This window comes from Danio rerio, chromosome 12 (assembly GCF_052040795.2).
Source record: "Danio rerio strain M-AB ecotype USA chromosome 12, GRCz13ab, whole genome shotgun sequence".
Lineage (NCBI taxonomy): Eukaryota > Metazoa > Chordata > Actinopteri > Cypriniformes > Danionidae > Danio > Danio rerio.
In genome coordinates, this window is record NC_141032.1 from 21,884,779 (window position 1) to 21,912,204 (window position 27,426).

Consider the following 27,426-nt stretch of genomic DNA (forward strand, 5'->3'; position numbering starts at 1 on the left):
GTTCATTTATTTGTTTGCTGGAAATTAGAACTGAATTTAAAAATAGTTTTGAAACAAATAATTGCGCTTAACAAATGACATTAATTATTTATAGGCTAATTGATGTCTGTGCGGTAAGGTTTTCCTATCAACGAGAGCAAAAGCGAAAGTGAACTTACTTTATGTCATGTTAATAGCAATGCGCTCTTGCCGCGACACAGCTGGCTCTTAAAGGTAATGGGAGATGAGACTCTAATTGGTTAATTCTCAAAAGACACCTATAACTTATTATCAAAATAAACTCAACCCATTTAGACCATGCGCCGTGGCGCAAAGCAGATTTTTACGTTCTTAAATTAGCAAAAATACATTCTGACACGCCCTGAAAGCGTTTGTGCCCTGCGTTTTGCGCTATGCGCATGGACCGTCTAAATAGAGCCCATAATTTTTCAGCTTTAGTTCATCAGGTTAGTAACACAATGTCCTGACTATACGCAATGCTCCAACACATGATCAAATGTATCTTTTCCATGTAAAAGGAGTTTTTGTCCTAACCATCAACAACAGCAAAAACTTTCTATTACAAAAAAACTGTTCCTATTTCTGCAACTTTGAGGCTGAACAGCAGCACAAACTGCTATGACAATGATCACCTCAGGTGCTAATTGGGCTTTAATGTTCATTTCTTCCAACGTGAGATTAAATAGCCTTTTATGTGACATTCATTGCATACTGAAAGCAGAAGCAGATAGTTTACATCAGATCTTAAAAATAAAATAACTAGCAAAAATATAGTTTAACAACGAACGTTAGAATCATGACTAGAATCGTGCAAAGCAACAGATACCAGTTGCACAGCATGTACTGTACTTTCAATAATGTTAAAGTAAATAAAGTAGATCATAAACATTTGTCATTTCATAGAGAGTGCAGTATACTATTCTGCACTTCTGAATGGCTCAGGTATTAAAATGTTTCTGTTGTGTCAACAGACCAATTGCTTGTCACATATTTTTAGAACATGGTTTAATGATACATTTAAAAAATAAGGACTGTGTCAACCTATACCGATATGGCAGCCCTGCATCACTAAATTCTAAATGTATTTAATGATATTAGCGTTTGCAGTGTTTTTTTGCCTTTATTGTGATAGGACTATAGTTCAATTTAATCCATGTTTATTTATATGGCGCTTTTACAATGTAGACAGTGTAAAAAGAAGCTTAACATAGAAATTCTAGTTAATTGAAACTGTCAGTCCACTTTTCAGAGTTGAAGATTAGTTTCGTTCAGTTCAGTGTGGTTTAAATTTCACTGCTGAAAGTCCAAACACTGAAGAGCAAATCCATCGATGTGCAGCTCCACAAGTCCCAAACCAAGCAAGCCAGTGGCAACAGTAACGAGGAACAAATCTTCACCAATTGACAAAAGTGAAGGAAAAAACCTTGAGAAACCAAGTTCAGTTGGGCACGACAGTTTCTCCTCTGGCTAAATGTTCTGTGCAGAGCTGCAGCCTAGGTGCCGGAAGCTGGAGAACGTTCATCGTTGAGAAACTGCAGGTTCAGATAGTTTAGAGAGGACACAAGGTTGGACAGGGGTGTGGGGTGTCATCAATAAAGGACCGCAAGTCAGGATTCTAACTTAGGATGCCACAATTGTGCACAATTGTGCTTTTAAATCAAATTATTGTAACCTTAATTCGTGTAAGAGCTTTAAAAACACCTAAACATCTTACTGACAACATATATTTGAACAGTAGCATACTGTAATTGATTTCATATTAAGTTCTTCATATTGCATGTATAACGAATTTCTCTATGTCCCATTAGACCATGTACTTGATGTCTGTTGATGGTAAGAACCCATGCAGTAATCATGACTGAACTAAAAGATAACTTTGAACTGGGTTATGTGGTTGTGTTCTCTCAGGCCTGAATCTCTGAAGCTAGTTACACGTATAAGCATAATGATGGGAAAATGCAAATAATGCCTCGGTTGGGGAAACCCTTAGACTCCTTTGAAAGTGTGTGTTCCTGATCATTTGTATGTGCTGGGTGTAATGAAGGACTTGCCCTGTCTTATCTGCTTCTGTTAGTCTCTCATCATTCATCTTGAGACAGCAGCTTGTGTAATTACCCATCCCGGTCTTTCATGTGTCTTTCTGAACCAGTGCAACACTAGGCCTGCTCTTTCCTTCACTCTGACATTTGCTGTAAATATGTAGCATTTCTTTCAACTGTCATTTTGTTTTTCACAGATAGATTTCAAGTAGATTTGATACTTTGGTGGTTCCATTGGCATGAAATTAACGTTTCAATAGTCTTCTTCCCTTTAATGGCTAATGTCTGAGTGAAATGACATAATGAAAAAACTTTACTTAGGATGGGATTTTAACCATTTTAAGTTATAAAACCATCATCAGAATTGATCATGTGTTTCCTATTGGTCAGTCTTGTGTGAGATTGTCCCATGCTTGATTCAGTAAAGGCATAATCAAAAAATACATGTCATTAAGAAAGTAATTAAGTGCTTTTGATTATGAATACAGAAGCACATATATATAAAAAATGTGCACATGGTGTGTACAATATAAAAATTATAATGATAATTAATGTTTATCTGAATGTGTATTGTACTAATGACTTAATCTAAGACTTAGTCACTTAATTAGTGACTCATTGACAATTAAGTTAAATGATTTGTTCAATTTGCTGACTCATTTCACAACAGAGCATGTGATTTTATAAATTGTCCACTTGAATCATTAGCTCGTTTGTTTAAAGGTCTCCTGCTTTGCACTTTTTACAGGGCAGTATCTCCAGAATAAATCTGTGAAATTTCAGGTTGAAATACCCATCAGATCGTTTATTATACACATCAACACATTGTGCTGTTTTTGATCATCTTCACACTGCAAATGTGACAGGATGCCCACCAAATAGGTAAATGCTACTGTATAGACATCCATTATATCTAAGTTACTGTAGAAAATAAACCTGATTTAGCATCCACAAACTGGGATTCCTCTTGTGTGATTAAAGTGTCCTCATTTATAATTGTGTGCATTATGCAGCTGTGGTAAATCGTGCTGTTTTGAATTACATAGCTCAAAAACTTGTTCAAAATGCTTTAAAAACATAAAGGGTGGTACTTACTGCTTCTTGAGGTGCAGTTTGATCACAGAGAGCTGGAACAGATCTTTTAACCCCAGTTTCTTTGCAAATCCTGCCTTATGGACATGATAAAATGTGTCAATATTGAGACATTATAATATAAACATGTTAGTCAGTGTCAGTAGACAGGGAAAAACTACACTGCTACATCACGGTGCAGTGGGCCACAAAATTGCTTGGATTTGGATCCTATAGTTTAACATCAGGACGATGTTATTATTTTGTAATTTAATTTTTATAGGACCCTGACTTTTCTTGTATGTATGAATAATTCATGCTAGCATTGCAGTTTTATTAAAATAACAATGGTAGAATTAATTATGCATACTTTTAGGGAAGGTCAGGGTCCAATAGTTATTAAAATTCAGAATTAAAAACACAGTTAAAAACGAACAAAATCTGAGTATATCTACCTTAAATTACCATAATGGTCAAAGTGACCACATGCATTTCAGTGTATGTTACTCTGTCTTATGCAATTGAATATGCGTGTCTCTGTTACCTAGCAACTTTCTGCTAAAAGCATACTTTTTCTGATGGGAAACATTACTTTATAAATTTCTTTCATAAAAACCTTTTCACTGAAATGAATAAAACTTTGCTCACAAATTAAGGTGCCCCCTTTGCAGACGGTCTAGTAATTTGTATATATTTATAGGCTTTATTACAAAAAATATAATATTTTTAGAGTAATGACTTCATAAAATATGTTGACAGACATTCAAAGTATTCAAACTAACAAAAACTATTGAATGTAAATATGACTTGACAAAAATTGAGTTTGTCACCATCTTATATTAATGGTCAGAAAGACCAGTCACCATTAGTTGTGGAATTCTTTTTGTTAAAAAATATAAATATGAATAGTGCAGTGTTGCTCTGAGATGCACAAAACATTCTGCTCTGACAGTGTTATTTTGATGTGATATTGTGTGATGGTTTTGTAACTTGATTTATAGAAGCTGGTAACTGCATACAAACTGGCTTCATGCTTTTGGACTTGAAGATGTGTTTGTTTCTGCAAAGTGTGTGACACACTTGGTAATGTCAGCAATTGCAATATTTCTGTAGACAATAAACATTGCATACCCCTGTGTACAGCAATAAATCATTTATAATCATTAATGCACATTACTGGTGCATAGACAATAATATGCCACTGAAATATGAAATCTATCGGCTAAATATGTTCATTTGTGTACCGACATCTTGACAGTTCTAGATCTGCCAACTTTTGCTGCAGGGAGAGCGCCAAACTAAATCTTTAGGTACTCTAAAAAACGCATTTGCATCCATATTTAAAAAATACATTGCAGTGAAGAGAAGTCAGTTTATCTTATTTTATTTTATTTGATTTTTTAACCTATTTTTTTTTTTATTCTTTTTCTCATCCATCAAACATAAAAGTTATAACCCTCAGGCCACATTCACACAGTAGAGGACTACACTTTCCAGTCCTGAGTTTGAGTGATTAATGCAGAAAATCCTTGAAAATGTTGAATTTTAATCAAACTGCTTTTTTTTTTTACTTTAAAAAAGTACTTACATTTTGGATACATTTCTTGAAAGTCCAATTGTGTTGCTTTCCTATTAATTTAGCCTAATAAATAAGTAATAATAATGAACTATTTGCATGAAATATTATAACCATTATAATATTATATTATAGCTATAAGAAATAATATAATTTGAGTGAAATTAAATTAAAATAAATATAAATTTAGGATGAAAGGTAACACATTTAAGATGCAAATAAATTAAATATAAAAGAGTAAATGACACTCATCCATTGTTGGGCTTATAGGGCAAACATGTCATCATTTTTCTTAGAATACACAACTTTATTGTAGAATACAATAATGATTAGCATTTGATACAACGTGATGAAGTATACATATGTATGTACATATGTATTGTGTTACATTGTATTAAATTTATTGTACAAATTACAGTAACTTACTAACAATTTGGGTTCTGTAAAGACTAAATTTACAAGGACACTAAATTAATAATTGAAATTGTTACAATAATTACAATTGTATTTTACTATAAAACAGCACAATTTGTATGATTAATTTACAGTGCACTTGTAAATTTACAGTCTTATTTGCAAACAAAAATCTCCAATTTACTGTAAATTTGACACTAGTTTTACAGTGTATTTACTTATAGTGTTGCACAACACAGGAATTAATTCACCTATTAATTTACAAATGAAAAAGCTTTAAAAAAAGTCTTAAAAACAATCTTGACTGTTAAAGATACGGTTTAAAATTATACTGTACGTTATAGAGCAATTTTTAAATGCACACTTGCTGGAAAAGTGCTGGAAAAGTTAATATCGCTTTAAAAAGAGCTTCAAATTTGACTTTGGAAAAGGTGTAAGAACCTTGTTAATATGGTTGTGTTCACATTTATTTTGCAATTTATCACAACAAAAATTTGTAACTGAATACAGACGTGTAATTTTTATTTTTTTTTTTTTAGCCCTGCTCAAATGCTCAGCTCTTTACTGGGTATAAATGAGATTTGACAGATGAACTCTTGCATCGGTTGAACTTCTGTTGTGTCAGATGTGGTGAGACTTTACAGTTTTGGATGTTGTCACAAAGGCCTCTTGCACAGTGTATCTAAATGTGGTTGTCTCTTCAATTTTTTTGTGCTTAATCTTATTTTATACACACACATTTCTTATTATTTTATTTGCAACAACCACGTTCAATAACCAAAGTAATTCTGGAAAAATGGAGGTATTGACAACTGCAGTCTTCCCAGTTTGTACAGAGCTGAATTGAATATCTACATGGTGTAAGAAATCACATAGAGTCTTGACTCTTTGCCTGATCATGCTTGCAAAATAACCCCAAACCCAAAGCACTTATCATGAAAGTAAACCTTCCACTTTAACGCCACAAACTGGATTTCTTAATTCCAAAAATATTCAGTGGACAACACTTTACGGGTGCACCATGAGAAGTAGAAATCAAAACAAACAGAACACAACGGCTCTTTTGACTATAGTTTAACCATAACAATCAAATACCAAACATGTAAATGCCCAAACTTTGAATTTTGGTTGTACACAACAGAATGGTTGAATAAATTCACTTCTGTATTTAAATGCGGGTTTAATATCAAAAAGTTAGTGTACAAATGGCCAAGGAGAATATGGGCTTGACTGTAGTTTTACATTTACTTTACTTTCTGAAGAAAGTGTCATAAGGCTGTGCAATCAATTATGTTTGGGTCTCAACAATCACAAAATCTATAGCTGTGTCTCATTTCAGAGGTTGCATCCTCCGAAGGATGCATTCGAAGTGTGCTGTGTCATCGTGGAGCGACGAAGGCTGTCTCATTTCAAAAAAATGTGAAGGCTCCTTTAAACGCAGCCTCCAATTGTTTCCCAGATAATGAAGGACACAATTGGTGGATTCTTTGCGGTCTCGAACGTCTCAAGATTCATTGCGCACTGATAACGGCAGGATGTTTTTAATGAAAACTCTGCTTTGAATGTATGAATTAAGTTTATTTTACTTGAATACCTAAACACATGTTAAAAAACAATGAAAGTATGAAATGTCTTACAAAAGAGTGATTTTATAGACAGTTTACATTTTTATGTGTACATGTATGGATCAAAGGAAGTATATTTCCAGCTTCTGTATATCTTGTTTTGTCTTCAGATCGCTTAAATAAGTTTTAAAATCACTTTGAAAAAAAAAAAAGACATTACAAATTTTATTAGCGCTTATTAACAGCAGCTGTTATGGTTGCCTGGTGATAAGATCCATTCTCTGTAGGCTAGATCGTCCTATTTCAAAATGCTCGGTTCAGCTTGTGTTGACTTCGAAGGACTCACCTTTGAAGTCTGCATCCTTCAGTGGATAAAGCCTCTGAAATGAGACACAGCTTATGTAATTGAGAATTTATTTAGTACATGCCACATTTAAGTTATTTTAAGTTAATCTTTAATTTAAAGACCAACAAAAATGTACAAAAATCAAGTGATAATTACTCAAAGAAAAGCGTTTCAGCAAAAAAAAAAAAAAAAAAAAAATGGTAGAGGCAATTCTATTGTTAGGAAACCATTTACACCTAAGGGTGCATTTAGTTGATTAGTTGACATGTAGACAATGCAGACACTTCCCTTTTACACCTGCCTTTGATTACTAAATACTAAATATAACCCATAAAGGGAGAAAAAAATCTCTTCAATGCAGTCTTCCATTAAAGGCACATTTTCCTTCTTTGTTTAGTGCTTTTCAGTTTGTCTAATTTTATTCATAATTATTTTGCCTGACATATGCATTTATTTATTGTTTGACACAGTTGATATTTCTGGTGTTTAAGTTAATGCGATTTGTATATTTTATTATATTTTATATTAATTGTTTTAAAGCAAATTCACTGTTTTAGTTCGTAAATGCAGCTTCTTTTCCAAAGTTAAGTTTCAGGAATGACCAAAATAATTGTGATTATGATATTTTTCCCCATTATCGAGCAGCCATAGTGTGTCATAACCCAGCATTGTGTCAAATTTAAACAAACACAGTAGTTGTGTTGAAAACTAAAGACTCTATTTTAACGATCTCGGCGCATCTAAAGCGCATGGCGCAAAAGCATTCAGGGTGTGTTTGAATCTACTTTTGCTGCTGTAAGGAAGGAAAAATATGGTTTACGCCCTGGTGCAGGGTTTGACAGGGATGTGCTTATTCTCTTAATGAGTTATGGTGTGTTTTTCGCACAACATGCATTAAACCAATTAGAGACTCATCTGTCATTCCCTTTAAGAGTCAGTTGCGCATTGCGCATTGGCTATTTACACAATGAACTCTGTAAGTGGAAAAACTGAACGCTTCACTAGCAAGAAAACTAATAAGCCTCCTCCATTCGGCCTCTTTACTTTCTATTTACTTTTGCTCTTTACTTTTCTCCTTTACTTTCATAGATAAGGAAACTACGCACTCCACTGAAGACATCCATCAGCCTACATATTTAATTTAGTTTGTTAAGCACAAAGATTTGTTTCAAAACTATTTCTTAACTCAGTTTTAATTTCCAGCAAACAAATGAATGACCAATAATAATGAAGTGTGGTCAAAGAAGTTATATCCAAACACACATCCTATTCTTATGCCCCCTTCGGTTATGCATACATCTCCAAAACCCAAGAGGTGGACAAATCTCAACTTGTTTTTATTAAAACAAATATAAATATAAATAATAATACCATTATACAAATGCAAATTGTCATGAATAAACAAAAAAGCACCCCGATATAAAGAAGGCCTAAAAAATAAGCGGTTTTTATATTTCTGTAGATAATAATAATTTTTGTACACTTTAAGTAATTACACTTTTTCGTATTTAGAGATATTTGTGTATTGTTGTACATCCTGTGCGTAGTAAGCATTTGAACCTGAATAGGTGCACAACTAAAGTGCTCTGCACTGGACTGTAGACCAGCTTTTAGTTGATCTATGGTGCAGTCTATTTCAGTTCCTCAAAATAGCTACGTTCCAACAATGCGCCTTAACACACCTCCTTTATACTGTGGCACACCCATGAGTTCACAAAGTAGTGCAAATGGATGTACTATTTAAAGAACATGGTACAAAATGTGAAAACTGTTACAGTTGCACTGGTCTAAAATTGCAACAAATCACGCCATACACATCTTGCGCCTTAATGCACCAGGTGTATGATAGGGCCCTAGAAATGTAACCCAACGCTTTGGTTTTTCCAAACAACCCAGCATTTTTAGTGTGTAAACAGTGTTGAAGCACACAGTATATTGTAAGCTGCTGTGTGAACAGTACATTTGGGGAAGTAAATGCGGTTATCAATCCTAAACACTGACAGATTCAACATAGCATTAGAAAAGTGATAGCGCGAAACCTGTCAATGTCACAAAATGGCTTATATCTTCCATGCATTATGCCACTGTCTGCAATGTCTTTGTGATTGTTGTGCTTCTTATACTATGGCAGTGTTTTGGGCTAGATTGTGGATTTGGTGTCTTGTTGTGTCCATGACTCCATCTGCTTGGTCCATGTCAGGCCCCTTGCTGCTCAGCCATACTGACAGCTCCTAAACAGCTGATTTGTCAAAGGCTCGTTGGGCAAACACGCTAAACGCTCCCCAGCCTACCCGTCAAATGTGCCCCGACTACCAATCAGAGTCTGGTTGAACCCAGTCAAGCATGGGAAGAATGATGACATCAAAGAAAGGCGACTGTCAGCACTCCAGTCAAACTGTCACCTCATAAGCTCCGCCGCCGTTTACATATTTTTATAGCTGAGTTTTTTTTTTTTTTTTTTTTATCAGGATCACATTTGCAGGCTTACTTTTTTGAGACTGTGTCTTCCTATTCATGCTTCAGGATTTTAAAGGGGAGTAAATCTTAAGGGAGCTGTCATAGTAATTGAGAGATCATGGAAAGTAGCCAGACTTATCCTGTTCAAAACTCTTGGGATGAGGGGTTGTGTTCGTTCACTGAAACAGGTTGAATGCCTTTAATAGCTTTAGATCAAACTCTCAAGGATCAAGGGTTGTGGTTCAGGCACTGGTTCTTGGTTGATAAAGATGTGGGTTAGATGCCTGCTATTATTGAACCTATTATTACTACTATTATTTTTGACCATAGTGTATTGTAGTAAAACTTAACAAATATAATTATAAATAAGGATAATCATTCAGATATTATTTTGTTTACATTTAATTTATCTCTTTTGCCAAAAAATACAACAATAATATTATGACAATATAATAATAATAGTTATTATTGCTGCTGCTGTTGTTGATATTGGTTATTTTGATTCACTTTGCTATTGTTGTTGTGGCTTTGTTAATCTGATTTTCATGTAAAAATTAACAAAATAATTATAATGGTGGGGGTACAGTACTATTGTTGTTGCTGTTTTTATGTTACAATTAAATAATCAAATAACAATGCATTATTCATAAAATAATTTCAGATAAAAACAAATCTATAAGTTGTTTGCAATAACATGGTTGTGGTGATGCGTGAAATTCAGATGGTGGCCAGGAACTAAAAAAAATTTATGTGAAACAGGGAAAAGTCTGTATTTTTGCGATTTATACCATATTTCAGAGGAGATATAAATATAAAATAACCCCATATGTTGGGCATGATCTATATATTATGAAGAGTTTTTTTCTGAACTAAAATATATTTGCCTGCCTTTGAGGCAATATACTGTAAGATTTTGCATGAAAAGATATTATAGTAAGTACTATAGTGTTTTAAAGCATACTTGAATTAAACTGTCATATATGGTTATGGTACAACACAACTGTAGTAATGAACAAATTATGCAATTGGCTATATTTTTCTACACTATAATCACACACCATTACAATGCACCACATTTTACACAAACGTTACAATATTTATTACAGTTTACCAGTATTCTTGCATTCATTAGCAACTGTGCTATACATTATGCACTTAAGTGTGGTTTAAAAACATATTATAAATTACTATAGTTTGTTCCATGTGGATAATGTTATACTGTATCTTCCAGACATACACACAGACATACACACGTAGGAGCATAGTCTACATTTACTATCATCATCGTTATTATAGATATTCTTAATGGACGTTAAACAGTGCTCCACATAATAACACTGTAGTTTTGCTTGCAAGGGTAGCATTTCTGTTTTTATTTTGTCAATAAACTTAACTTGAAATATTCACTGCTGCTGCACATCTCAATGTTAATGTTATGATTGTTGATTTCACTGAAACACCAGTAAAGACATTGATTATTGCAAAACAACATGAAAATTTCTATAGAAATTCTATAGAATTGAGTATTATATATTTGCATAATGTTTTCTGTATGGGTTTGAGTTCAGGATAAGGTATAAAGAAAACAGAATATACAATCTGCTAATATAAAAAAATAAAATAAAAAGCCATTATGTCAATAGGAGTGCCCCAAAAACATCAAAACCCAACGTGTGTGTGTGTATGTGTGTGTGTGTGTGTGTGCGTGTGCGTGTGCGCGCCACTTTTGCACTAGCTTTATTTCATCCACTCATAGTTTGAGAAGCTGATGGAGGGATTTGGTGTGTCTGTCAATCTGATGCCTGTTGTGGTTTTGGGGATTGGCTGTTTAGAGGGTGTCAGTCGAGAGATAATGTGCACATCCTCCCCAGACACTAGCCTCACTGTCCCTGCTCTTTGCTGATAGTCTCACAGCAAAATAGCACAATACCTGCTTGCTGATCCACATATGCAGACAGATCAGTGTATCGTTTACACTTCAGCTTGAGCGTTTTATAATAAAAGCATATGTTGGTCTTATTTTTTTTCTTGTAATATTATACTTCTCTGTCGCTCACTTGACCCAGCTCTTTCCGGTGTATAAATAACAAAGTGGCAGAGGCTTTAATTCAATCAATTGTTTATTAATTTTTTTCGTTCATGAGTCATTCCCTTTTAAAAACTCTTTGTCGTCAAGTGGCTGTGATTTCTACAGCAGTAGTTCTTGAGTTAATGCTTTAATCTGAAGTTACAGTTATTATTGTACGCTTGTTACAATATCACATGCTGTTCTTAGGAGCACAGTGGTGGCAGTTAAACCTTACTTCCCTACCTAGTGAATTACCACTGCACCATCTACTAAAAAAAAAAAAACAAATACAAAAAAAAAAATGTATGTGTGTATATATATATATATATATATATATATATATATATATATATATATATATATATATATATATATATATATATATATAAATATATAAAAACAACAAGAGTATGCAATTTAAAAAAAAAATTTAATTTTTGCTGTACATAAGTTACTGTCTGTGACTTTGACTGTAAAAAATGCAGCAGACAAAATGCAGCAGAAGCTGTTTTATATGTCTGTTTACAAGCCTAGGAAATGTTAGAAGGAAAAACTCTGTTTTTACCTTATTTGGAAGGGTTATGATTATTAATGAGCTCTGCTCTCGTATTGCCTTCCAAAATATCTTTAGAGTATGGCTCTGACTCACTTAGTTTATATCTCTAACACTCACACAGCATCATGTAATCTTACTGTGCATTCATACCAAAATCGGCGAGAGCGTCAAAGTAGCCCGAAGTGGAGATAAGGGGTGAGGAGCGGCACGGTGTGTGTTCGCTGGTGTGGGTGTCGAGGGGCATTGAAATCTCTGGTATTGATTCATGATGTGGTTCAGTGGCAACCAGTTGAAATGTAAACGTCTACCGCTTGAGAGGAGTCCAGGGAACACAGTCACTGTGAACTCTACACTGTTCCGAGTAGAGTTGTTCCAAAAGGTTTAATGATTGAGGTCGCTGGATTTCCAATGATTTCCAATATTTTCTTACAGAAACATACATTAAAAATGTTATTGGGGAGTTGATGTGCATTATTGTTATTTTTTTTCTTTAAAAAAAGCAGGAATAACGTCAGTACAAAACACTATTGCTGATTCAGAATAATTCAGACATGGACCCATATTGGATAAGTTGACCAAAGCCAGAGCACACGCAACAACTTGATCTTCCATAGTTAAATGAATTTGATCAACAAATTCACGCTAGAAAGCATGTTTTTATGCAGGAATGTAACTGATTTGCTGATATGCGGCAGTGGTCCCTTTAAATATGAGATCAATGTAGCGAATTTTTACGCTCTCGCCGGCGGAGCAGTGAAGGCAGACAGTGTGGTCGGCAGGGTGGCCAGAGCGGACTTTGACGCTCTCACTGCCTTAATTGTGAACGTACAGTCAGAGTTACGTTTTTTTATTTAACATTGATGAAACCACAGACAGTAAATAACATCAATCTTCCCCTCAGAATCATGGTTAAAGCATTGTTTCATAAAGTGTATTACCATTCTTTCCACAAAGATCTAAATGATCAGACACGGTGCATAAATAAAACAATTAACAAGAAAGAAACTCATAAAGATTTGAAACAAGTAAAGAATTATCACGACCGGGTCTTGAACCCGGGTCTCTGGTGTGGAAACCGATGTGTATACCACTAAGCCACAAGCCACAAGAGGGAATCCAGAAAACAAGGATTTATTAAAAAAAATATCAACTTAGGTTCTTCTCAAAAATGAGGTAGCAAAACAGACAACTTAGGTTCTTCTCATAATGAGGTATACAAAATACTCTAACAGTATAATAAACATGTAAAGAAAACTCCACGAGGGGAGAAAACAAACAGATAATTAATGCAGTCAGCAACAAGGAAAATAAAACACTCTTACTAGACGTAGCTCAGGAGATCAAGGGAAACGCATGGCAAGTTCACCAGAGATGACTCAAAAACCGAGTGAGGAACACAGACAAAGTGACAACTTAAATACACTGGCTGGAACAAGTCACAGGTGATCTAAATTAAGTAAACAAGAACACATGAGGAAGAACAAATACAGAGGGGAAACAGGGGGACCTCTAGGGGAATGGAGACAAACTGCAGGATGGTGACAGGACCCCCTCCTTTAGGAACGGCTCCTGACGTTCCTACCAGAACACCCTGGCCTCTGGGTATGAAACTCCCGGATTAAACTAGGGTCCAGGATGTCTTTGGCAGGAATCCAGGAGCGCTCTTCTGGCCCGTAGCCCTCCCAGTCAACCAGATACTGAAGTGAGTTCTGGACCCTCCTGGAGTCCAGTATCCGGTGGACCGTGTAGGCTGGCTGGCCGTCAATGATCCTGGGAGGTGGAGGGGGTCTGCGAGGGGGGGCAAAGGGAGAAGACAAGACAGGTTTTAATAAAGAGACATGAAATGTGGGATTAATTCTAAGTGAATGAGGAAGATACAAATGATAAGAAACAGGGTTAACTTTCCTGGCTATTCTAAATGGCCCGATGAACCTCTGGGACAATTTTCTCGACTCAACCCGGAGTGGAAGGTTCTTAGTGGCCAACCAGACTTTCTGGCCAACACGGAAAGCAGGAGGCCTTCGACGACGGCGATTAGCCTGATGTTGGTATCTCAGGGAGGTTCGAAGGAGAGCGCTTCTAGCTCTCCTCCAGGTTCGTCAACAGCGTCAAACAAAGTGCTGGGCTGAGGGAACTCCCACCTGGACCTCTTTCTCAGGAAACAATGGAGGGGTATAACCAAATTGGCATTCAAAAGGGGAAAGTCCGGTGGCTGAGGACTTGAGGGTGTTGTGGGCATATTCAGCCCACATTATGTAAGATGACCAAGTGGTGGGGTTATTGGCTGCCATGCACCGTAGAGTTGTTTCCAAATCTTGGTTAACTCGTTCCGTCTGACCATTAGACTCAGGATGGAACCCGGATGATAGGCTGGCAGTGGTTCCGAAGAGTCTGCAAAAAGCCCCCCAGAATCTGGACAGAAATTGTGGACCTCGGTCAGAAACAATGTCTTGGGGAATGCCAAAAACTCTGAAAACATGGCTTAATATGAGCTCAGCAGTCTCTTTAGCCGATGGCAACTTGGGCAGAGGAATGAACCGGGCAGCCTTGGAAAATCGGTCCACCACAACCAATATGACCGTGTTGCCCTGGGAGAGTGGAAGTCCTGTAATGAAATCCAGGGAAAGGTGTGACCAAGGCCTGTGGGGAACAGGTAAGGGATGGAGCAGTCCCTGAGGTCGCTGGTGTGATGATTTTCCCTGACAACATACTTGGCAGGCCTCCACATAACCTTTAACATCTTCCTTTATGGAAGGCCACCAAAAGCGACGTCGGAGGAATTCTAAAGTACGGGAACTACCTGGGTGGCAGGTCAATACAGACTCATGACCCCACTGCAAGACCTGAGCTCGCACTGCTCGAGGGACATATAGAGCCCCCAACGGTCCATTCCCTGGATCAGGTTCTTTGGTTTGAGCCTTACGGACCACTTGTTCCAGATCCCATCTGAGGGGGGCAACAATCCTTGAACTAGGAATAATAGAAGAAACAGGTTTTTCATGTGTCTCTGGAGAGTAGGCTCGGGACAAGGCATCAGGCTTAAGGTTCTTGGAACCGGGTCTATAAGTCAGGATGAACTGATATCTGTTGAAAAACAGAGACCATCGAGCCTGCCGAGGGTTCAGTTGCTTGGCCTGCTGGAGTAATTCTAGGTTCTTATGGTCTGTAAGTACCTGGAAAGGATGTCGGGTGCCCTCAAGCCAATGGCGCCATTCTTCCAAGGCCAACTTAACAGCAAGCAGCTCTCGGTCCCCCACGTGGTAGTTGCGCTCGGCATTAGACAGGCGACGTGACATGAAAGCACAGGGGTGTAGTTTTCCATCCTCATTCCTCTGTGATAATATGGCTCCTACACCCACATCTGAGGCATCCACCTCTACCATAAAGGGTATGTCTGGATTAGGGATAGAGAGTATGGGAGCTGAGGTGAATCGATCCTTGAGATCCTGGAAGGCAGCCGCTGCTTTAGGGCCCCATTCAATCTTGACTCCTCCTCCCTTTGTCAGTGCTGTCAAGGGAGCCACAACTGAGCTGAAATTCCTGATAAACTTCCTGTAAAAGTTTGCAAAGCCCACAAACCTTTGCACCTCTTTTACTGTGGTTGGAATAGGCCAGTCGAGAACAGCTTTAATCTTACTAGGGTCCTTCTCCAGGTGACCAGGGGTGACAATGTACCCAAGAAACTTAGTCAGGGAAACATGAAACTCATATTTTTCTGGCTTGACAAAGAGATGATTTTCAAGGAGTCTTTGGAGAACCCTGCTGACATGGCCCTCGTGCTCCTCCATGGACTTGAAAAATATAAGTATATCGTCCAGATAAACGAATACAAATATATTTAACATGTCTCGGAGGACGTCGTTGATAAGTGCCTGGAACACGGCAGGGGCATTGGTAAGGCCGAAAGGCATCACCAGGTATTCATAGTGGCCTGTGGGGGTGTTAAAAGCAGTCTTCCATTCATCTCCTTGCCGTATCCGCACCAGATGGTAGGCATTGCGAAGGTCGAGCTTGGTAAAAATGGAAGCTCCCTGCAGCAGCTCAAAGGCAGTAGCCATAAGAGGCAGGGGATATCGATTCCGAATGGTTATCTTGTTGAGACCTCGGTAATCGATACAAGGCCTAAGCCCCCCATCCTTCTTCCCCACAAAGAAGAAGCCAGCACCAGCAGGGGAAGTGGAGGCTCGGATGATGCCAGTTGCCAGGGACTCTTGGATGTAAGCATTCATAGCAGCCTGTTCAGGGGGAGATAGGGAGGAGACTCTGCCTCTAGGAGGGGAGGAACCGGGGAGAAGGTCAATTGCACAGTCGTATGGGCAGTGAGGTGGCAAAGAGGTGGCTCGAGACTTACTGAATACTGCCCTAAACTTATGATAGACAGCGGGAACTTGAGACAGATCTACAGAATCTTGAGGCTCGGGATGAGGGGCAGAGAGGCTCTGGGTAAAACAGGTGAAGTGACATGAAGGACTCCAATCTAGAATGGAACCAGTAGACCAGTTGATATGGGGATTATGTCTATGCAACCAGGGATGACCTAGAATGACCGGATACTCGGGAGAGTCAATAAGGTAGAAAGTCTCCTCCTGCTGATGTTTAGCAATGGTAAGCTTCAGGGACTGAGTGGCCTCAGTTACTTTGCCGGGTTCAAGGGGTCTACCATCCAAAGCAGTTACTGACTGGGGATGAGGGAGAAGGTGGGTAGGAATCTTAAGTTTCTTGGCCAAGGAGAGATCTATGAAATTACCTGCGGCCCCTGAATCGATCATTGCCTGGACTGGGAACTGATGACTCTCCCAGGTTAAAATAGCTTTGAGAGCTAGAACGGTGTTGGCAGGAGGAACTCTTATTTTCCCCATCACAGTCCTCCTGTAACTCGGTGGGGACCCTCGTTTCCGGACAGTTCTGGACAAGTGGATCGAAAATGACCAGACATACCACAGTAAAGGCATCGTCGCTCCCTCATCTGTCTGTCCCTTTCACTGGGAGAGAGTCTGGAACGACCTAGCTGCATATCTTCTGGAGGCTCAGGAGCTTGTTCATTGACTGGGGGAAGTCTGATTGGTGGAGCATGAACTGGAGATGCAGGTTTGTGAACAGGAGTCTGGGACGGGGATGCTCTGCCTCGAGTCATTCTCCGTTCTCTCAAGCGAATATCAAGGCGAATGGCCATATCAATAAGGGATTCTAGGTCTTTGGCTGGTTACCGGGTGGCCATCTCATCTTGGATGGATTCAGCTAATCCGCCCAGAAAGCAGACTCTTAAGGCCTCGTCATTCCATCCAGTACCTGCTGCAATAGTTCGAAATTCAATGGCGAAGTCTGCAGCGCTGCGAGGACCTTGACGGAGAGTAAGGAGACGTTTGGAAGCCTCCTGTCCACTAACTGGGTGATTGAACACCTTCTTGAATTCCTTCTCAAAGGCTGTGTATGACTGGCAATAACTAGGCTGGGACTCCCATGCCGCAGAGGCCCAAGATAATGCCTTGTCAGTCAGAAGGGTGATAATATAAGCTATCTTTGAGCGGTCAGTGGGAAAACTTGAGGGCTAAAGCTCGAAAGTGAGAGAGCACTGGGTGAGAAATCCCTGACAGGAACTAGGATCTCCTGAGAATGGCTTGGGGGGTGGAAGTCGGGGCTCTGCAACAACTACTGGAGCTATGGGAGGACTGTTGGTACTTAGGGGTGGTGCAGCAGGAGAAGCAGGAGAAGAAACCCCAGGAAGGCTTTGAAAGAGTTGCCGAATGGACGACGTGACATCAGCAAGGAGCTCTGAGTGTTTTGTCATCACCTCCTCTTGACGACGGAGAACCTCTTCATGACGCTGGAACTAAGCTTCATGACTGCCAATCACTGCCAACAGATCTTTGGTACTGAGTGCCTCTGGGTCCATGTCTGACTCGGTTTTTCTGTCACGACCGGGTCTTGAACCCGGGTCTCTGGTGTGGAAACCGATGTGTATACCACTAAGCCACAGAGGAAGTCGTGTTGGACCCTTAGGTTCTTCTCAAAATGAGGTATACAAAATACTCTAACAGTATAATAAACATGTAAAGAAAACTCCACGAGGGGAGATAACAAATAGATAATTAATGCAGTCAGCAACAAGGAAAATAAAACACTCTTACTAGACGTAGCTCAGGAGATCAAGGGAAACGCAAGGCAAGTTCACCAGAGATGACTCAAAAACCGAGTGAGGAACACAGACAAAGTGACAACTTAAATACACTGTCTGGAACAAGTCACAGGTGATCTAAAGTAAGTAAACAAGAACACATGAGGAAGAACAAATACAGAGGGGAAACACGGGGACCTCTAGGGGAATGGAGACAAACTGCAGGATGGTGACAAGAATAAAAGGAATTATGACAGATTTTACATTTTAGGGTGAACTATCCCTTTAACGCAGTTTATTATATGTCTTATGTATGTATGTAACCATGACAAGGATTATACAACAGGCATGAACGGGCATCATCTAATCTTATTTCAGCTCATCAGAATATAGGAAAACCGGCTTATGCACCTTTTCAGCGACCCTTCAAAGAGGCATATGGTCAGTTTAACTTTATCTTTTGTTAGTTTACGTGTATATTGTGAAATTTGCCATGTACATTTGTAACAGACACATGTAAACAGTTAAACAACTCAAAAGAAAATATTTAGAAAAATGTTGGAAACCTGTAACCTTGTAACAATTGTTTTTCCTACTGTGCAAGTCAGTAGTTACATGTTTTCTGCTTTCTTCAAAATATCCCCTTTTGTATTCATCGAACATTTTTTTTTTTTTTTTTTTTTTTTTTTTTCAGGGGGGTTAATAATTCTTTTTTTTTTTTTAAACATTTATTTGTGATGATTTTCTCAAGCTTTAACAAAACATTTTGTACATTTAAAGTTGTAACTTTCCCCCCATTTTCGAACACTGCCGCCGAAATAAATTAGCAAACAAATAAAATTAAAATACAATTATAACAGGAATAAATAAAAGTATAGCAAAATTGAAAATATTGTTAATAATAGTAAATAATTAAATAAATAAAAATAAAAAAATTATATATATAATAATAATAGTAAATTAATAAAAATAAATAAATAAACTTAAAAAAAAAAATAATTTCAAATAAATAATTACCTACAGTACATGTATATACAAATCAATACAAATCAATATTCTGTTACATTTATAGTGGTCCTTTACATACATTTCAAACTAAACCATATTGGTGATCACAGTTAAACCTGTTTGCACAGATTTATTTATATAAATCAGTTAAAGGAGAGAGTCTTCCTTTTCCCAAAACATGTAATCATAGGTTGCCATGTCTCATAAAATTTTTGGACTGATCCCTTCATTAAATACTTAATTTTCTCTAATTTCAAATATAAAATCAGATCACACATCCACATTGAAGCTTTAGGTGAAGCTGCTGATTTCCACTCAAGTAGTATTCTTCTCCTTGCTAACAAAGTAGCGAAGGCGAATACATTTTTTTCCTTGTTTGTCAACAATATATTGTGTTCTGGTACCCCGAAGATAGCTAACTCAACACTAGGTTTTATTTCTAAATTAAAGGCGTCATTTAATGTTTTAAATATTTGTGTCCAATAGTCACTCAACTTTTGACAAGCCCAGAACATATGAAAAAAGTCTGCCTTTTCACTTCTACAACGATCACACACCTCATCAATAGAAGGATATATTTTTGAGAGTCTACATTTTGTGTAGTAGGCTCGATGAATAATTTTAAATTGTATGAGATTGAGGCGTGCGCAGGAAGTGGATCCATTTACTCTACTCAGAGCCTCTTCCCATATATTATCAGGGATTTCAGTTCCAATGTCGTTTGCCCACTTTCCTCTAATTCGGTCAATTAAAGCATCATTTGGAGACATGATAATCATGTATAATGCTGCAATTTGACCTTTAAGAGCAGTAGGAGATTGTAGAATTTTATCCAGCATTGAGGCTGGTGGTAAATCAGGAAAAGTTGAGCTCTGAGCTTGGACAAAGTGTCGGACCTGGAAATAACGAAATAGATTGGAATGTGCCACTTGAAATTTTTTGGAGAGGTCACTAAAATTAGCGAAGGTGTTGTCTATATAGAAGTCACAACATCTAGACAGGCCTGCCTTCTGCCATTGAACATATGTGAAATCTAGCTTACCGGGAGGAAACAAGTGGTTATTACATAAAGGGTTTAGCATAGAAAAATCGGTCAGTTTATGCTTCTGTCTAAACTGGGACCATATCTTGAGTGTAGAGCATACAACGGGGCTTGAGGAATAATTAGACGGAGAAAATGGTAACTTCATTGTTATTAATGAAGAAAGTGATGTAGAAATACAAGTATTTGCTTCAGCTTTACACCAATCAACCTCTGGGGTATTATACCAACTAACAATTTTTTGGAGGTTGGCGGCCCAGTAGTAACTAATAAAATTAGGAAGTGCTAAACCTCCCTGGGATCTATGTCTTTCAAGAAGCTCCTTACTGGTTCTGGGATTCTTCCCATTCCATAAGAATGATAAGATAGGTGTATTTATTTTATGGAAAAAAGCTTTTGGGAGAAAAACTGGAAGGGATTGAAATAAGTATAAGAATCGAGGTAGGATATTCATTTTTATACAGTTCACTCTGCCTGCTAAGGATAATTGTAGTGCGTCCCATCTCTGAAGATCCAATTTAATTTTACTTAATAGTGGTAAGAAATTTTTTGCATATAAACCTGAAAAACTGCGGGTAATATGGACTCCCAAATATTTAAATCCAGATTGAGAAACCCTAAATGGAAAAGATGTTACATTAATTTGTAAAGCAAGGGAATTGATTGGAAAGCATTCACTTTTAGAAAGATTTAGTTTATATCCTGAAAAACTACCAAAATCAGATAAATTTTTTACTATCTTTGGGACGTTTTCAACTGGATGTGAAATGTATAACAACAGGTCGTCTGCATATAAAGAGACCCTGTGTTCCGACCCCATTCGATCAATTCCCTGGATAGACTGCGAGGATCTAAGCATAATAGAAAGTGGTTCGATTGCTAATGCAAAAAGAAGAGGGCTTAAAGGACAGCCCTGCCTTGTTCCTCTAAATATTGGAAAAAATTGGGAACGTATTTTATTTGTAATAACAGATACTTTGGGATTAGAATATAGCAATTGGACCCAGGCTATAAATTTTGATCCAAAACCGAATTTTTTTAAAACTGTAAATAAATAGTGCCACTCCACTCTATCAAACGCCTTCTCTGCGTCCAGGGACACCACCACCTCTGGGGCCTCCCTGGACGCAGGAGAATACAGAATACCAAGAAGTCTTCTTAAATTAGTAAATGAGTGACGACCCCTTATGAAGCCTGTTTGATCTGGTGATACAATTTCTGGTATGATGGTGTCAATTCTGGAGGCCAATAATTTCGCAAGAATTTTAACATCGACATTTAGCAGTGATATTGGCCTGTAGGAGCTGCAGTCAAGTGGGTCTTTTCCTGGCTTCAGAATAAGTGTAATAAATGCTTCTGTAAGAGACCTTGGTAACTCTGAATTAATTAAAGAATTTTCAAACATTTTTAGAAGAAGTGGAGCTAATTTAGGGGCAAAAGCTTTATAAAATTCCACTGAATAGCCGTCAGGGCCAGGGCTTTTGCCGTTTTGCATACCATTAATAGAATCTAAGATTTCTTGTAGATCAATTGGTTGTTCTAGCATTTCTTTTTGATTTGGGTTAATTGTCTGGATATTCAGGTTATTAAAAAAAGATGACATACCTGATGTATCTCCAAAAAAATCTGAAGTGTATAAGTCGGTATAATATTTTTTAAAGGTATCATTAATTTCTTTAGGATCAACTGTCAGATGTTGTGAGGCATTACGAATTTGTGGGATTAACCTGGAAGCTGACTGAATTTTTATCTGGTGAGATAATAAACGGCTTGCTTTTTCCCCGTGTTCATAAAAATTCCCTTTAGTCCAAAGCAAGTTTTGTTGGGTTTTTTCGATTGACAACTGATCAAATTCTGCTTTGAGTTCCACTCTCTTTTTAAGTAGTTCTTCAGTGGGTGATATAGAAAGTTGTTGATCTAATTTTTCTATTGATTCTATTAGTTGTTGTAGTTTAGCATGTTTTAATTTATTAACAGATATAGAGTAAGATATAATTTCACCTCTGATGACTACTTTAAGTGTCTCCCACAGGACTATTGGTGATGTCTCTTCTGAATCATTTGTAAGTAAAAAGTTATCTATGGCCATTGATATATGTTTGTAAAAATTTTTATCTGCTAATAGGTTAGAATTTAATCTCCAATTAGGACGTTGGGTACAGTGATGAGTAAATCGTAAATCAAGAAGCAGTGGTGCATGATCTGATATTACAATCGAAGAATACTGAGTCTTTTCCACATGGGGAAGTAATGTCTTATCTAAGAAAAAATAGTCGATTCTTGAGTATGAAGAGTGAACAGGGGAAAAATAAGAAAATTCTTTCTTTTGAGGAAATAAAAATCTCCATGGGTCCACACAACCTGTTTGAGTCATAAAGGATGATAGAGCGCAAGACATTTTTGTCTGGGATGTTGTTTTTGGATTTGAACGATCTAGTGTTGGATTAATAACACAGTTCAAATCTCCACCAAAAATCAAACGATACGAGTTTAAATCGGGTAAAGAAGAAATTATTTTGTGAACAAAGTTAACATCATCCCAATTAGGGGCATAAACACATACTAGTGCAACAGGGGTATGAAACAGAAGACCCGTCACAATAACAAAACGTCCTTGGGGGTCTGAAACAAATTTAGAAGCATGAAATTGCACCTTCTTATGAATTAGAATCGCTGTTCCTCTTGCTTTACTGTTGAACTGGGAATGAAAGATCTGACCAATCCAGGGTTTTCTAAGTCTCGTATGGTCTGTTAGCTGTAAATGCGTTTCTTGCAGAAATGCTATTTCAGTATTCAGTTTTTTAAGATGAGCAAATATACGAGCTCTTTTGTTTGGTCCGTTCAAACCTTTAACGTTCCAGCTAATAAACCGGATAGAAGACCCTCCAGTCCTATTTGTATCACTCATTGATCAACCTTTGTTTTGTAAAGAGTAAGACCCTCTCTCCAGTACATGACAAGCAGGTAAAAGGAGAAAAAAAAAAAAAAAAAAAGGAAAAGGCGAAAAGAGAAAAAACAAACATATTTGGCAGTGATTCTCCCAACCCCACTGAACTTTACCTATATTTGCCTCAAGAACGGAGACAAATTGCAGGCCCCCATTAACCAACCCCCAGTAATCTCCCATCTAACTTATATCCGTTTCAACCTCTAGAGGGCAACCCAACATAATTAAACATTCTAAAATGTCAAAACGCCAATATAAAGGATAATGTTTTTTTTCCTCAACGCAGTCACTGTTATCAGTGCATCAGTTTCTGTTTAGTTTAGAGCAAAAGCAAAAGCAAAAAAAAAAAAAAAATTTCAAAAGAGTCAACTCAGTAAGCTGTGATTGAGTGAAAAAGAAAACAAGGGAAAAAAAAAGTGTTCTAAACATTTATACGTTGGTCGTAGAACTGTTTCGCCTCATCCGGTGTATTGAATATTAAGGTTTCTTCATTAAAAGTCACCCTCAGTCGAGCCGGGTAAAGCAATTGAAAACGTATGCCCTTCTGGTAGAGTGATTGCTTGATGCCGTTGTAAGAGGAGCGTTTCTTTGACAGGGTAGCGCTGAGATCTTGGTAGATTCTGATGATGTTCCCCTTGTATTTCATTTCGTGTCGTTTTGCCCAGCGCAGCAACCGCTCCTTTTCCTGAAATCGATGAAAACACACCAAAAATGGACGTGGTTTACGGCCGTCCGCTGGTTTTTGGCCGGGTGAACGGTGCGCTCTGTCAAGTGTTGGTGGGTTGTCGAAGACCTCCGTGCCCGTCATCTCAAGTAACATCTCAGAAACGAAAGTAACGGGGTCTTTGCCGTTTTCGCTACCTTCCGGAATGTTCACGATCCTCAAGTTAGCTCTTCGAGATCTGTTTTCCAAATCCTCAATGCGATCAAGCAGAGATGTGTTCTGAGTTTGTAAAGTTTTAATAGCATTTTCAGCTGCTGTCAGCCTCTCAAAATTCTCCCCAGCTAGGCACTCCGTCGCAGTCAGGCGGCTCTGAAATCCTTCAACCGATTCTCTTAACGCATTCACGGAGCTTTGTAAAGGCCCGATAGATTCCTGAATCAAGGCAGAGAAATCTTCCCTGATACTAACACGCTGTTTAGTTAATTCAGAAATCAACAGGTCTATGGATACGGATTCAAAAGTTTCTGACGTGACCTGTTTTTCAGCACTGGAGGCGGCGGCGGCCATGGTTGCTAACTTGCTAGCGATGCTCGTGGTAGATCTCGTTGTCGGTGGAGCTGAAGGATGAGCTTGCTTCGGCTTAGAATTACTCATATTTTGGGCGATAATGTTCTAAACAAATCAATTAACAGTAACTGGAAATATTTAGCGTTTAGCAGGTTTAATTTAATAAAGTATATTGGGAGCCCTTCTTCCACGCACCTTACTCCTTCATTGCTATACCGGAAGTCGGGCTTCATCGAACATTTTAACATTGATAAAGACTTCCAACCAGTAGAGGGTGGGTAAATTAATTTATTCACTTTCCTTTGGCTTAGGGCTCTATTTTGCAAAGCGCAGGCCGCAAACGCATTAAGGGCATGTCAGAATCCACTTTTAATATAAGGATGGGAAAATCCGTTTTGTGCCGTGGCACATGGTTTAAAAGGGTTGAGCTTATTTTCTTAATAAGATATAGGTGTGTTTTGAGAATAAACCAATCAGAGTCCCATCTCCTATTCCCTTTAAGAGTCATTTGATTCGCCATATTGCATTTGCTATTTACATGACGACTTTGTAAATGGAAAAACTGTGCATTTTACTAGCAAGAAAACAGTTAAACGGAGCATCTACAGCGCGAGAATGAGAGATAAGCCTCCTCATTATTTACTTTCACTTTCGCTCTCGTAGATGGGGAAACCTTGTACGCACAGACATCAATTAGCCTATAAATAATTAATTTCGTTTGTTAAGCGCAAATATTTTTTCAAAACTATTTCTAAATTCAGTTCTAATTTCCAGCAAATGAATAAATAAACAATATTATTGAGGTGTAAGAGGTATATCCTAATGCACATGCTGTGGCCCCATATGGTCTAAAACCTGACAGGTGGGCAAATCTAAGCTTGTTTTTAATAAAACAAATATAAATATGGATATAACAAATAATACTGCTAATAATAAAAACATTATACAAAAGCATATTGTCACAAATAAACTAAAAAAGCCAACGACATGAAGAAGGCATGAAAGTATGGTTTTTATATTTATGTAGGCTAGAAAATAATATGTTTTGTAATATTTTAATCCTTTATATTTATGTCCCATATATTCATTCATTTATTCATTTTCTTGTCGGCTTAGTCCCTTTATTAATCCGGTGTCTCCACAGCGGAACGAACCGCTAACTTATTCAGTTGCGCAGCGGATGCCCTTCCAGCCGCAACCCATCTCCGGGAAACATCCACACACACATTCACACACACTCATACGCTACGGACAATTTAGCCTACCCAATTCACCTGTACTGCATGTCTTCGGACTGTGGGGGAAACCAGAGCACCCAGAGGAAACCCACATGAACGCATGGAGAACATGCAAACTCCACACAGAAACGCCAACTGAGCTGAGGCTCGAACCAGCGACCCAGCGACCTTCTTGCTGTGAGGCAACAGCACTACCTTCTGCGCCACTGCTTCGCCCCATATCCTATATATATCCATATTATATCCTATATATCCTTAATATTTTAATTCTTTTTCATATGTTAAGATATTTGCGCATTGCTCTACATCTTGTCTGTATTAAGCAGTGTGTAATCGAGGCGAACAACTAACGCGCTCTGTGCTGGAACAGCTTTGTTCTGGTCTATACAACAGATCATTATAGTATTTCAAAATAGCAACGCGCCAGCAATGTGTCTCAACACTCCTCCCTTTTTAGATCAGAATGCCTATGGGTGCACATATGAGCGCAAATGCATTTGTTATTTAAACAGTGTGGTGCAAAACATCAAAACGAATTTTGCGCCGAACTGAAACTAGCAAACAACATTTGCGTCGCGCCTTGTGCCACATTGCGCCGAGTGTATGAGTTTATGGCTCTTAGTCTATAATTCAGAGGTCTCCACAGGGAAATGAACCGCCAGCTATTCCCTCATATATTTTATGCAGTAGATGCCCTTACAGTTGCAACACAGTATTGGGAAACACCCATGCAGTCATACATACGGCCAATTTAGTTTATTCGATTCACCTATAGCACATGTCTTTGGACTGTGGGGGAAACTGGAGCACCGGGAGGAAACCCATGCGACCATGCTGAGAACATCCAAACTCTAGGTTGATTAAATAGTGAATTTATTTTCATTTTTGGGTGAACTATCCCTTTAACCTTAGAAAATAAGGGGAAAAAATTATATAATTGTTGTAATCTCACTGGGTGTGCATATTTATGGTCCTGTGAGTAATGTAACATGTAACATGGGTAGCCAGTCTTTTGTTCTCATTGACCTGTTTTACATCTGAGTTTTATGCTCAGGGGATTTTCATGAGAATAAGGATACAGTGGAGTTTGAGACTCACAGACTGTAATTTTTTCATGTTCTGAATTCTTATTATTCAGCTTTGTCGACACACTCAGAAATAAAGGTGCAAAAGCTGTCACTGGGGTGGTAACTTTTTTTAAAAGGTACATTTTTGTACCTTACAGGTTCACATTTGTACCTTAAAAGAACATTTGGTCACACTTTATTTTGATGGTGCGTTTGTTGAACTTAAGTTACATTGCATCTACATGCCAACTAATTCTCATTAGATTATTGGTAGATTGTTAGGTTGAGGCTAGGGTTAGTGTAAGTTGACATATACAGTACTTGCAAAGTTTCTTATAGTCAGTTAATTGTCTGTTTAGCAGCAGTATCAACAGATATTAAGCAGACAGTCTACTAATACCCAAATGGACCATCAACATAATGTGTTACCAATCATTTTTTTACCTTTAGATTACACTTTTGTACCTTTAAGGGAATATGAGGTACACATTTGTACTTGTTAGGTATAAATATGTACTGTTAAGGTACAAATGTGAACCTGATTGGTATAAAAGTGTACCATTTGAAAAAACACAGTTTTAGTGACACCTTCAGTATCTTTATTTTTGATAAAGTAGGTATATCTAGATTTTCATTGTATGGCAGATAATTCTTTCAGTTTCTTCTCAAACAACATAAATACAAGT

General features: G+C 37.7%; 1 protein-coding gene and 1 long non-coding RNA gene across 3 annotated transcripts in view; both read left to right on the forward strand.

Moving 5' to 3' along the window:
- snx29 (sorting nexin 29) overlaps positions 1 to 27,426 on the forward strand; it is a 265,933-nt gene that overhangs the window by 199,859 nt on the left and 38,648 nt on the right. The window lies entirely within an intron of this gene.
- On the forward strand, positions 11,938 to 27,145 carry LOC147841371 (uncharacterized). The gene is made up of 3 exons (XR_015504074.1): positions 11,938 to 13,117; positions 18,433 to 18,855; positions 24,658 to 27,145. It is a non-coding gene; the product is annotated as an uncharacterized LOC147841371 (long non-coding RNA).